We start from the raw sequence: 11,030 nt of genomic DNA on the forward strand, positions 1-11,030 counted from the left end.
TTTTGTTCCTACCTACCTACCTACATGCTTTAATACAATTATTATACAAAGATCTTGTTTCACTTTTTGCCTACTCAAATGGTTGTGCGTATATATGCCAAAAAACAGACACAGACAGTGTAACCCGTTTTGATTAAACGGCTTGACAGGTCAAATAACATGACCCATATCAATACCCGTTTGATGTTGGACTATTGCATTACTATTGTAGTGTTGATTTGGTTATATGACATTCGATCCAATTTTGATTCAAATATCAATACACGGATAAAAAGTAAAAACTTAGAAGCCTTCATGCAAAAGAGACGAAATTCTCATTTCTTCTCCCAAAAATAAAATTCATTCATATTCAAAAGAGTGAAAAAAAACAAAAATATGCTTTTTTATAAATCTAGGTTGACTGATTGACCTGTGAACCTGCCAGCGACCCATTTATTACACAGGAGGTTATGCAGGTCAAAGTCTGGTATGTAACTGCTCGCAATCGGTTAAGCTAAGGATACCAAACCTCGCCCCTCTGATCAACTCTTCTCAAAACCTCATTCATTCAATAGATGTCTAATTTGGAATCCCAACCCCAAACAAATTTCAGGTCAATTTTGGACCGAAATTGAGGGCTCGGTTAGGCATTGCTTGCATTCAACCTTTTGGGTTTTACTTTTTAGTAAACTTTAGTTTAAAGGGGATAATATACTAAATTTTTTCCTTAAACACCGAGTTAACTTAATTAAGCATCCAAGTGTTTAAATGTACTTCCTTAATTCCATGATATATATGGCAAATTAATCCTTAAGTTTGACTGGATTTTTACCACGTTGAAACTTGAAACCAATATTTCTCTTTAACACCAATTAACCCATGCATGTAATAGATTCAGATATAAGTACTAAATTTACAAAACAAAACATGAAAAAAAAAAGTCTTGGAACTAACTTCAACAAACATACCGTTACTGATTACACTAGCAAATCTTTCCTTGATGGATTAGCAAAACGAGCTGAAAAAGATCGACATAACAAGTCAGTATTTTCCCTCACAGACCCTTCATCAAAATTTCTCATATAATCATCTCGATTATATGAGTAAACATAACATGTAATCTTCCCCTTGTTCTTCTTCTTTTTCTTTGTGTCGACATTCTTCCTTACAACAATCTTTCTCCAAAAACTTAGCCATGTAATTGGCTCTGGTTGAGATGATTGAGAACTTGATTCTTTCCGTGAGTAATTCTGACCCAATCGGAGACTCCGGCTCCGGGATTTCTGCCAACTTCCACAAATGTCCATTGCAACAAATTAAAGATGGTAGGAGTTAACGACCTTATTTTATCACTTACCAAGGTGCATTTGTTCATACTATATATGGAAATACATTCTAACTTTTTTCTTTATATTTTACAAAAAGCAAAAGTGTCTTGACATATAAAATATACACATAAGATATGGATTTTTTTTTTACTTTAGTCACAAGGCTTCAGTTTGATTGTTTGTTTATAGAGAGGGAAGAAGAAGCCACCCTTTCAACAACGGCTTGGCTTCGATATAAGGAGGTCCCGTTTTAAAAAAACCAAAAATAATAATAATATTATCGTTTCTGGCATATCTAATTGCTTTATTACATATATCAGTCTGATTTTAATCATTTTACATAAAACCAAGTCAAGTTTAATCATATTTTATCTATAATTGGAAAAATAATAACATAAAAAGCTATTCATAAAAAGATTGATAGAAAGCATCGAGAAAATGCATCCCAATGTTTATAACCTCTTAAACATTTTTATCAGGAAAATCAACATATATAATATTTAATTGAGAAACATGATTTCCTTATCCTTTCCTAATTTTGTTACCGGTTTATAGGTTTTCATGATTTAAGTTCGGATTTGAGCATATTGTTTTTTAGTTGTTAGAGATAAGATAACCTAAAACATTTTGAAACTGAAACACATGGAAAACGTGCAAGTGAACATGAATGTCTTTTACATTTACTCATTGCTTCATCTAGCCATATTTTAAACCATCGTTGCATATTTTGTATAAAAAATAATATTGTTGCATAAATTGAAAAAAAAAGCATCAAACATTATTACATAAATAAGTAATTAACCCTATTTTATTAACTATTAACATAGTTTTCTCACACATCTCATTTTGAATTGTGGAATTTGATAATATGCCATAGACCTTTTTGTTATCTCCGATTGTGTGAACCACATTAATGTTTTATTTTATGTTGCATCCTTTAATTATATTTGTCGCTCGAAACCCTAACAAATAGTATCATAGTTATCGTTGAAAATGAGAATGTTAAGATCGATATATGGTCATGATTTTAGCTTATGAAAGATGTATATCTGAAATTATCTTTCTCAGAAAAAATTACATGAACTCTTGTTGAGATGTGGACTATAATTTCGAAGGATAGTGAATTCCGAAGGTGGTAGAATTTTGAAGGAGGGCAATTTAGGCTTCTTCCTGAAGCGCAATATCAACTTCAATATAGAGTAAAATTCAAAGTCAGTTTCAACGAAGATTGAAAACATTCTGAAGAAGCAAAGTCTAAGTGGAAGCACAGACTCAATTAGCTATTCTGAAGCTTGGATTATGCAAGAAGTCGAAGCTTCGATATTCTTCGGTACAATTTTGGAGGATAAGTTTGATTTTGCGCTATCCTGTTAGAAGGTCCATTGCCCAATCCCGAAATCTAGGTTAATACAACTATAAATACATCTCATTTAAGAAATCAAAGCTCGAAACCTCAAACAGTTAAACTTATACAACAAATTTCCATATACTTTCACACAATTTTTTCCAAAATTACAGCTCATTGCAACTTCCATATTTTATATGCTAATAACATAATCCACATAAAATTACTCACTTGTCGAGCAACTATGATGAACTCAAATAACGATTTTCCAACACATAAGAGTAAAAACTATACATACATGATACATTGCAAAATAATGACATCAAAGTCTCCTTTATATCTCTAGAAAATATTTAATCAACACAAATACAACCATATACCTTCAAATCCAAGACTTTCACCAAGGAAATCTATATTTATGGAAGTCGTTTATCTTGACAACTCAATAAACTTTGCTTCAATACTTGATAACATAAAGAGACTTTTACATATCTCTCATTTCCATTTTCTCAAGTTAACTCCCTGTTGAATATTTAGAACACGGATGTTATATATCTGTTGCAATATCAGATGAGTGTTGCTAAATTGACACCTCTTAGACATCCTATGAACACTTATATTAAAAGTCAATCTATAACAAACTTTATAATTTATTTTTTCAAAAAAACAATGCAAATTCAACAAATAAAAAAACCTTAAAAATCAAATAGGATGTCTAAATAAAAAAAAAATGAGTTTAAATAATATATATATTTGTGTGTCTTTTTTGGTTTAACAAAAAGGATTTTGTTTTGACAAATTTTTTTTTAATTATTTAAATCAGAGTAGAGAGCCATACATGGCTTGAAAAGCTGACTGGCTCAAGCCAAGCTCTAAATTCAGCTTTAGCCTTTAAATATTCCAAAGCGCATGCCGCCGAAAGAAACGTTCTACTGGTGGTTACAATCATCGAAGCTATCTCGAACTATCAAAAAGAAGGAAATTAATACTAGATTGTGCAACTTCCAATGCAGAATATACAAGTTACCAATATAGCATTGTTTGTAAAATATAATAACTTGTACCACATACAACTAAATGTCTGGGGGAGGCCATTAGGCCTTTTAATGCTTGATATACATAATCAGATAAGAAAAAAAATATACTAGAATGACGTCTTTGCCACCCCCGGTTTCTAGATCAAATGAATATACATGATATATATAGGAATAACCGGTAACAAAATTTTCGGAAGATAACAAACAAAATCAAATCCAACCTTGTTTATTTAGGATTCTAGAAAATAAGAAAACTTAATATCTATAAAAATTCAACGATCTAATCCAAATTATAACAGTTTAACCCAAATTTGAGTTTAAGAAAACTGAAAACTTTAAACCTAGTTTATTTCGGCCTCCAGAATACTATTTCTGGAACTCACCGGAAGAACATCGCCGCCCGTTAAGACCACTGTTGTCTTGTACTCTTTTCCGGTCGTCGGATTGTTCACGTCGTTCGTATCATATGCTCTCTCTCATCTTTGCTAGTCGCCGCCTCGCCGGACTGTTGGCTGTTGAAACTTGACCTCCGAATCCATTGTCGCCGGAGCCTGCACTTTATTTGTTTCCACCATCTTCGTTCTCACTTTACCACTTTACCAGGTACATATATTTGTTTCTTTCTTTTATTTTATATATCGATTATATGATTCATAGACTTATAGTCTCTAGACACTAGGGCACTAGGCAAATAGTAGAAATTAATAAAGTAAAAATTGTGCTTTTGAATTGATTAGACTATCCGTTATACCCACCACTAACCACTATAGTGGTGGGTGCCACATCATCACCACTAGTTACCACTAAAAGGTTGTGATACTCACCACTATATCCCTCTTATTTTTTGATTATTAAAATAATCTATATATATATTAATTAAATTGTAGAGAGAGATGAAAAAATGTATAGAGAGATAGAGAGGAATAGAGAGAGAATGAAGCTGATTGGGTGTGGTGATCCGTGCTCCTCACCACATATGACCACGAAAATGTTCTACCACTAGCCACCACTAACACTATGAGATGGTGTTCACATTTGTGGTTAATGGCCACATAGACCACAGAAGCTCTCGTGATGACCATACTAGAAGACCTTATGACAGCACGTCTGCACACTTTTCTACTCCTCTCACATCACATATTGACATATACATATTGAATTACACATATTGAATTAATATATTAGATATACATATTGAATTAATATATATGTTAAAGTATGTATACATTATTTTATATTTATTAATTTATTATTCATGTTGGTTTATTATATTTATTAGTTTATTATTCATTATTTAGTAAATGTTGATTTATTTGCATATAAATTCATAAGAATTGTACGGTACATGTTGGACTAAGATATATATTTGTTCAAGTTTTGTAACAATCTTTATATTAGTTTTCTTGTTTACACTTTTGATATGTAATTATTTTGAACCAAATAAAACTTGCTAATATAATTTAATTATGAAGTTTTGATATATCATAATATAGTTCAATTATGAAGTTTTGATTCTGACCCTTTAGGTATAGTGCTTGTGTTCCGCCCCTGTGTATAGAGTAACTTGTACCTCGTCCGAATAAAGTTCTACAATCAACAAAGCTATTTAAAGAAAAACATGAAGGGTAAACGCGGTTCATTGTCGAAAAAACTTATGTTTGCTTGATAAAATTTGATTCATTAATGATTCAAACTTCTTCATATTTAAGAAAATAAGATTTCTTAACACTTCAGAAGCTTTTGATTCATTGAGAGTTCGTTTAGAAGTTGTATCAAAATCGTTGAATGTTGACCGATTAATATGAGACCTCTTAACGGTTCTATTCAGAGACTATCAAACAACCCTAAACTACACATAAAAAATAAGTTTAGGTTTTAATAATTCGATTTTTAGGCTTGGTTCTGATTTTTTTCTTTAAAAAATCGAGTATTTTTAACGTATACGAAAAATCAGTAATAACTACAAAAACAGTGGGAAACGTGAAGTAATCATCTGATATATATATATATATATATATATATATATTAAAGGAGAGCACCTTTTAGGAATAGTGCCTAACCATAGTACTGTTCCTCGGGTTACCATAGGGGTTACGGGGTTTCCTTCCCGATTCTTCCGCTCACATTATCTTCCTCAGCTATCTACCCTTTTCATCCCTATCCTCTTCTGCTTCATCTGCTTTGAATCAACCGACTGCCGTTATCTTACTTCCACATCTTCTCTACTCCGATCGGTGGCTTCCAACGAAACATTGTCGTCTCAGGTTTTGCTCCATCTAACTTTCAACGATTCTCCTACCACTTATCTGCATCTTCTCCTCCCACCCACCGACTCATCGATCTTCAACATCAGACTGGTCACAATTAAGACCCAAAAACCTCTCACCACTACCGACCTATACGTCGCTGCTCACAATCTTCTCCACCGACTCACCTCAAAGCTTCCATCTTGGTTTCCAGGTCTTCGTCATACCCTTATGTCGACTGGGCCTCTTCCTTTCGTTTTAGGGCTTTGGGGAGAGGGCAACCCTTGATGATGGTGGTGCGGACCATTGCAGACACTACTGAAAGAAAGCAATTTGATGAGGTAAATTTTCTTCCATACAGGTATACCCTCCAAATTACCCACCCCGGCTCCATCTGCTAGGCTGATTTCAGTCACATTTTTTTGGTGTTGTTAGGATTAGAAGACTGAAACGTACAAGCAGCGACATCTTTTTTGTTGATGATTGCCAGCTTCTGTGTCAATTGTCAAAGAGGTATGTATGGACTTCCTTTTGTTTTCCCTCAATCTATGGTGTTCATGTGTTTGATTATTGTAACTCGATTCCGGTTGTTTTCCTTTCTCAATTTGATTCAAATTCCGTCTTCACGGTACGCTGATGAAGACGAAATTGATTACACTCCCCTGTATCGATAACAGGTTCGCTTTCTATTCCCTTTTATTTTTCCCTTCGTTTTATAAATTAAACCCTTATTATGTGTTCGTAAAAAAGAGAAGTAATGATGAAATTAGCCTAGTTCGTTTTTTTGATTTCATTGATTTTTGAAGAGGAAACCTTTGAAACGCCATTTTCAGATGATAAGTTCATCACACCTTATGTTTTTATTGTTTCTTTCCATAATGGAGGAGTTCCAACTAGCTTTACTCAATTCAGCAGGTGGAATTTTGTTTATCAGTTTTTCATTTGTTTTTTATCAGTTTTTCGTTAGCTTTGATGATCCTTCTCTTCAAAAATAAAAGACAAGAAACACAACATAGTTGATAGTTCTTCCCAATTTAGTTCACTGTTATAAAATATTGTAAAAAATAATCTATTATGTCTATTTTTTTGTAGTAATATGAAGATGCATATTGTAGTTAAAAAAGCTCGTCTTGGACCTGTAATAGCACTCGCATTTTCAAATGATTAAAGGTTTGTTTATGTTCTCTATTTGTTTATTTATTTAACTATTTATTTATTTATTATTAGTGTTTTTTTAAAATTATATAATTTTTTTATATAAATATACAGGGTTTTGGCTTCTGTATCACTCACATGTTATAAATCTAACTCATAGGGCTTCTGGATTCCCCGGACAAGTCGTTCATGGTTTTGCTGCTTTACATGAACACCAATGTTATCTCCAAACCGGATATCACGATTAGAAAGCCACAATGTTCTCCCATATGGTAAATGCTCTCGCCCGTCCGTTTACCATTTCTTCTACATTTGCAGGTTGTTCTATTGGGAAAATAGAGACAACACCGGTCTGTTCCTCCGATTCAGCTCCTGCCAACCATTCCTCCAGGTACAATTTAGAACGAGCTTTACAAAATTCTCAAACCTTTCTTCAACTTTATATGTTTTACCCTTTCGTTGCTTCTCTTCCTTTCCAGATTTGTTTTCAGCTTCTTTATAAGTTTTTTAATTGATTGGTTATGTTTTTAAATTTTCAGTAAATTGGTTAGACTTTTAATGGTTGGTTCCATGTGATGTTCATGTGGCTTTTTCGACTTCAGCCGGTAGTAAATGGTGACGGTGGATTGATTAAGTTTCAAATATGGTTATTGAGTTTTGGATAAATAAACACAACAATGGGACCATTTGTTTGTGCAAAGTCTAATTTAGGGCAATCTTATCAACAACCAATTTAGTTTTTTTTTGTTTCTTAAATTCTTTTTTTGATTTGATTATTATGTTTTAAGGGTTTTTGCTATGAGCTTGACTTTGATGCACGAATAATTCAACTATTTTTTAAGAAACAAGGCTTTAATGCAGCGTATGTCCTATGCCGTGTGATTTCCGTAACTGAAGATGTGTCGTACAAAATCCAATTGATTCAAGGCATCTTTTAAAGACACAAAAAGCTATTAAATTAATCTCCTACACTAATTGAATCAAAGCCTTGATAAATGGCAGTTGCAGCAAAACCATATTTCTGTTTCACTTTTGTTTGTAAATCTATTTTCTTTATATTTAACAAAATATTTTTATAATTTTTGTTTTTGCATTTAGATGACATTTTTTTATTGTTAATGAAATCGAAGAAGACGGTGGAGGGATGGGGTAAGTATGAAGATGTTCTTTCTGTATTTATTGTAGATTCCATTGTACTTTCATTTAAAACTACCTGGATATAAGATTGTATTTTCATTGTTTTCGAAAACCTATTCAAATATAGCATTTTACTTCTTTTGGTAGCATGATCTATCATTACATTTCCATTCATCCGATTGATGGAAAATTACACAGAATAGCAACATACTTTAATTTGGATACCAATTTATGCAATGTACTTCATTATTTGTCTCAGAAAACGAACACATTCCGCCCCGCGCAACGCACGGGTCACCCCTCTAGTTCATTATTGGTAGGGACCGTTTTTCATAAAAACCGATTTTTTGAAAAAAAAAAAATTTACCAAATAGGTTTGGCTTTAAAATTCCAAATTTTTCTAAAATTTTCAATTTTCTAAGTACTTTACTATTTTTTCAGTATACTTTTTTTTTTTTTTTTTTTAACTTTTTGCAATAAAAATGTGTTTTTTGGTTTATTCACATCAAAAGATAGAAGAGAAAAAGAGAAAAGTTGGTATGTATTATTCATTGAAGATTTTTTTTTGTTGCTTATAAACTCTAGATAATGGTTGTTAAGATCCCAATTTTGATCATTAAGATCCTACAAGCCAAAAACGATCCCGGTCTCACTAGGATCTATATGAAACAAGATTTTGATGAGTTTTATAAGTTATAAACATATGTATAATATGGAAAAACACTAACAATTAAGAGGACACATGCAATCTATACGGATCTATGTCTTACATTTTGAAAGCAACATACATGAATAACAAAAACTAGATGAACCCTAATATAATCGAAAACATCAAGTTAGGGTTACATAGCTTTAATTTTTTGTAGTAAACAAATCACTTCTATTCATTGTAGTTGTTGGTCTTGGAAAGTTTAGCACCAAAAGGATGATGCCTCTAATGGCTCACATCCAAATCCTAAAATTAGAAGAAAAAAGGAGAGAGAGGAGGAAGGTATAATTTTGGTTCACAACATTTTAGGAAGTGTGAACCATAGAATTAAGTGCCTCAAGGGTCCTATTTATAGTTTAGGTAACTTATGGACAAAACAAGATTTAAATGATTAAATAATAGATTTAATCATTTACTTATCTACTACCACGAAGCTTCTGGAAACCCTAAAAGAGGTCCCAAAACCATCCATATGATGGTAGGTTCTAGAATTGTCTTTCCTTGCTCAACTATGAACAATTACAATTCACTCGTTGCACCTTTAATTAATTCCAATTAATCATGAATTAATTTCAGATTAATTCTTAATAATAAATTAATTCTCATTTATTTCATATTAATTTATTTTCATACAAATTAACAAATTAATTAATTAATAATTGATCTCACATTAATTTATTAATCACATAATAAATTAACAAACCAATTATGTATTTCCAATTAATATATTAGTCATATAATATATTAACAAATTATTTCCTCATAATTTCCAATTAGTTTATTAATAATATAATAATCTAATAAATTATCCTTTTCTCTAATGTTATTCTAATCAAGTTCTAGTTATGAGGACAACCCAAAAGGACTTTGCTTTTAAATATAAGAATATACGAATTTAGTTATGAGCTTAAACACCTTAATCCAATAGTCCCCCACTTAGATAAGTCTATAACTACAATTGCAAGTATAACCTTGAACTAAACAACAAAGTGTGCTTTCCAAAACCACTGCCGAACTCTGATTCAAATCAAACGTTGATCCTAAGATAAGTGGTCAACTATGCCTGCATTCTACAAGATATCGTATGGACATGAGATATGGATTAGAATCAATCTCATTGGCCGAGATTCTATTTCTCGATTTCCCGATTTATGACGACTGAATTCAGATTACTAATTGAACACATCAACTTACTCCGGGGTCAGCTAAGCACTTCAGATGTTGACAAAAAATCATCGAGGGGCCCAAAGATATCGTGTTTCCTATTAAGGCAAAAGGAATGAATAAACTTTGACTACATAAATGTAACCTTTACTTATCAAATCATACATGATACTATGTTTTGCAACATCATGTTACTGATGCGTTTACGCAACAACAATGCACAACCGACTTGCAAATTATAACTTATGTATCTCTGTTTGAAGAATAGAAGATATTATCATCTTAAATTACTCGTGATAAAATCCATAAAGTAATCTTTAAGCATGGGTTTATCCAATACTCAAAATCGCTATTTTTCTAAGTACTCATGAATATTATAGCAATCTCATGCAATGTCCAGTCTCTATGAATAATCTACAATCGATTCATGATAGTCTTGATTCACTACTTACTTCCAAAAGTATAAACGACTGTGGAACTTTGAATAATAAAATTATTCAGGAAGTAAAACATGCAAAGTGAAGCACAATAATAATTAATTAACTATGGTATCATACCTACTGAATATAAATAAATCCATATTATTTAATCGGGAAATCTCCAAAAAAAAAAGTCATAAAGTTAGACCATAATTTACGAAAAAGTCTTGAACTAAAATTTATTTGCTAAAAAGCATGAATTACCGATAAAAATAGCGATTTAACCCCTTATTCCCGGTTTACCGGTTTCATTACTTATTTGTTTCATTAAAGTCTCATTATTTCACCATAATTTATGAATAAGTCCCAAACTAAAGTTTAGTGATAATTTGGCCCCTTTCTCCAAGTAAAATACATATTATCGGTTTCATTGCTGATTTAGACACCAAGTCCTTAAATTAGATGATAAGATCGATACAATGGGTTATATAATGCTGCACTTACTGTAAAA

The 11,030-nt window shown here is 31.8% G+C and overlaps 1 long non-coding RNA gene across 5 annotated transcripts; it reads left to right on the forward strand.

Moving 5' to 3' along the window:
* Positions 1-5,754: 5,754 nt before the first annotated feature.
* Positions 5,755-8,373, forward strand: LOC145058284 (uncharacterized). Of its 5 annotated transcripts, XR_013686310.1 has the most exons (6): positions 5,756-5,953; positions 6,150-6,276; positions 6,371-6,612; positions 7,028-7,105; positions 7,251-7,481; positions 7,630-7,889. It is a non-coding gene; the product is annotated as an uncharacterized LOC145058284 (long non-coding RNA). The 5 variants fall into 5 exon arrangements; XR_013686309.1 differs by having other exon boundaries at positions 5,755-6,276; positions 7,205-7,481; XR_013686311.1 differs by lacking the exon at positions 7,630-7,889 and adding an exon at positions 8,189-8,373 and having other exon boundaries at positions 5,756-6,276.
* The last annotated feature ends 2,657 nt before the right edge of the window (positions 8,374-11,030 follow it).

This window comes from Lactuca serriola, chromosome 6, assembly GCF_051521515.1.
Source record: "Lactuca serriola cultivar US96UC23 chromosome 6, Lser_US96UC23_V15, whole genome shotgun sequence".
NCBI classification, from domain to species: domain Eukaryota; kingdom Viridiplantae; phylum Streptophyta; class Magnoliopsida; order Asterales; family Asteraceae; genus Lactuca; species Lactuca serriola.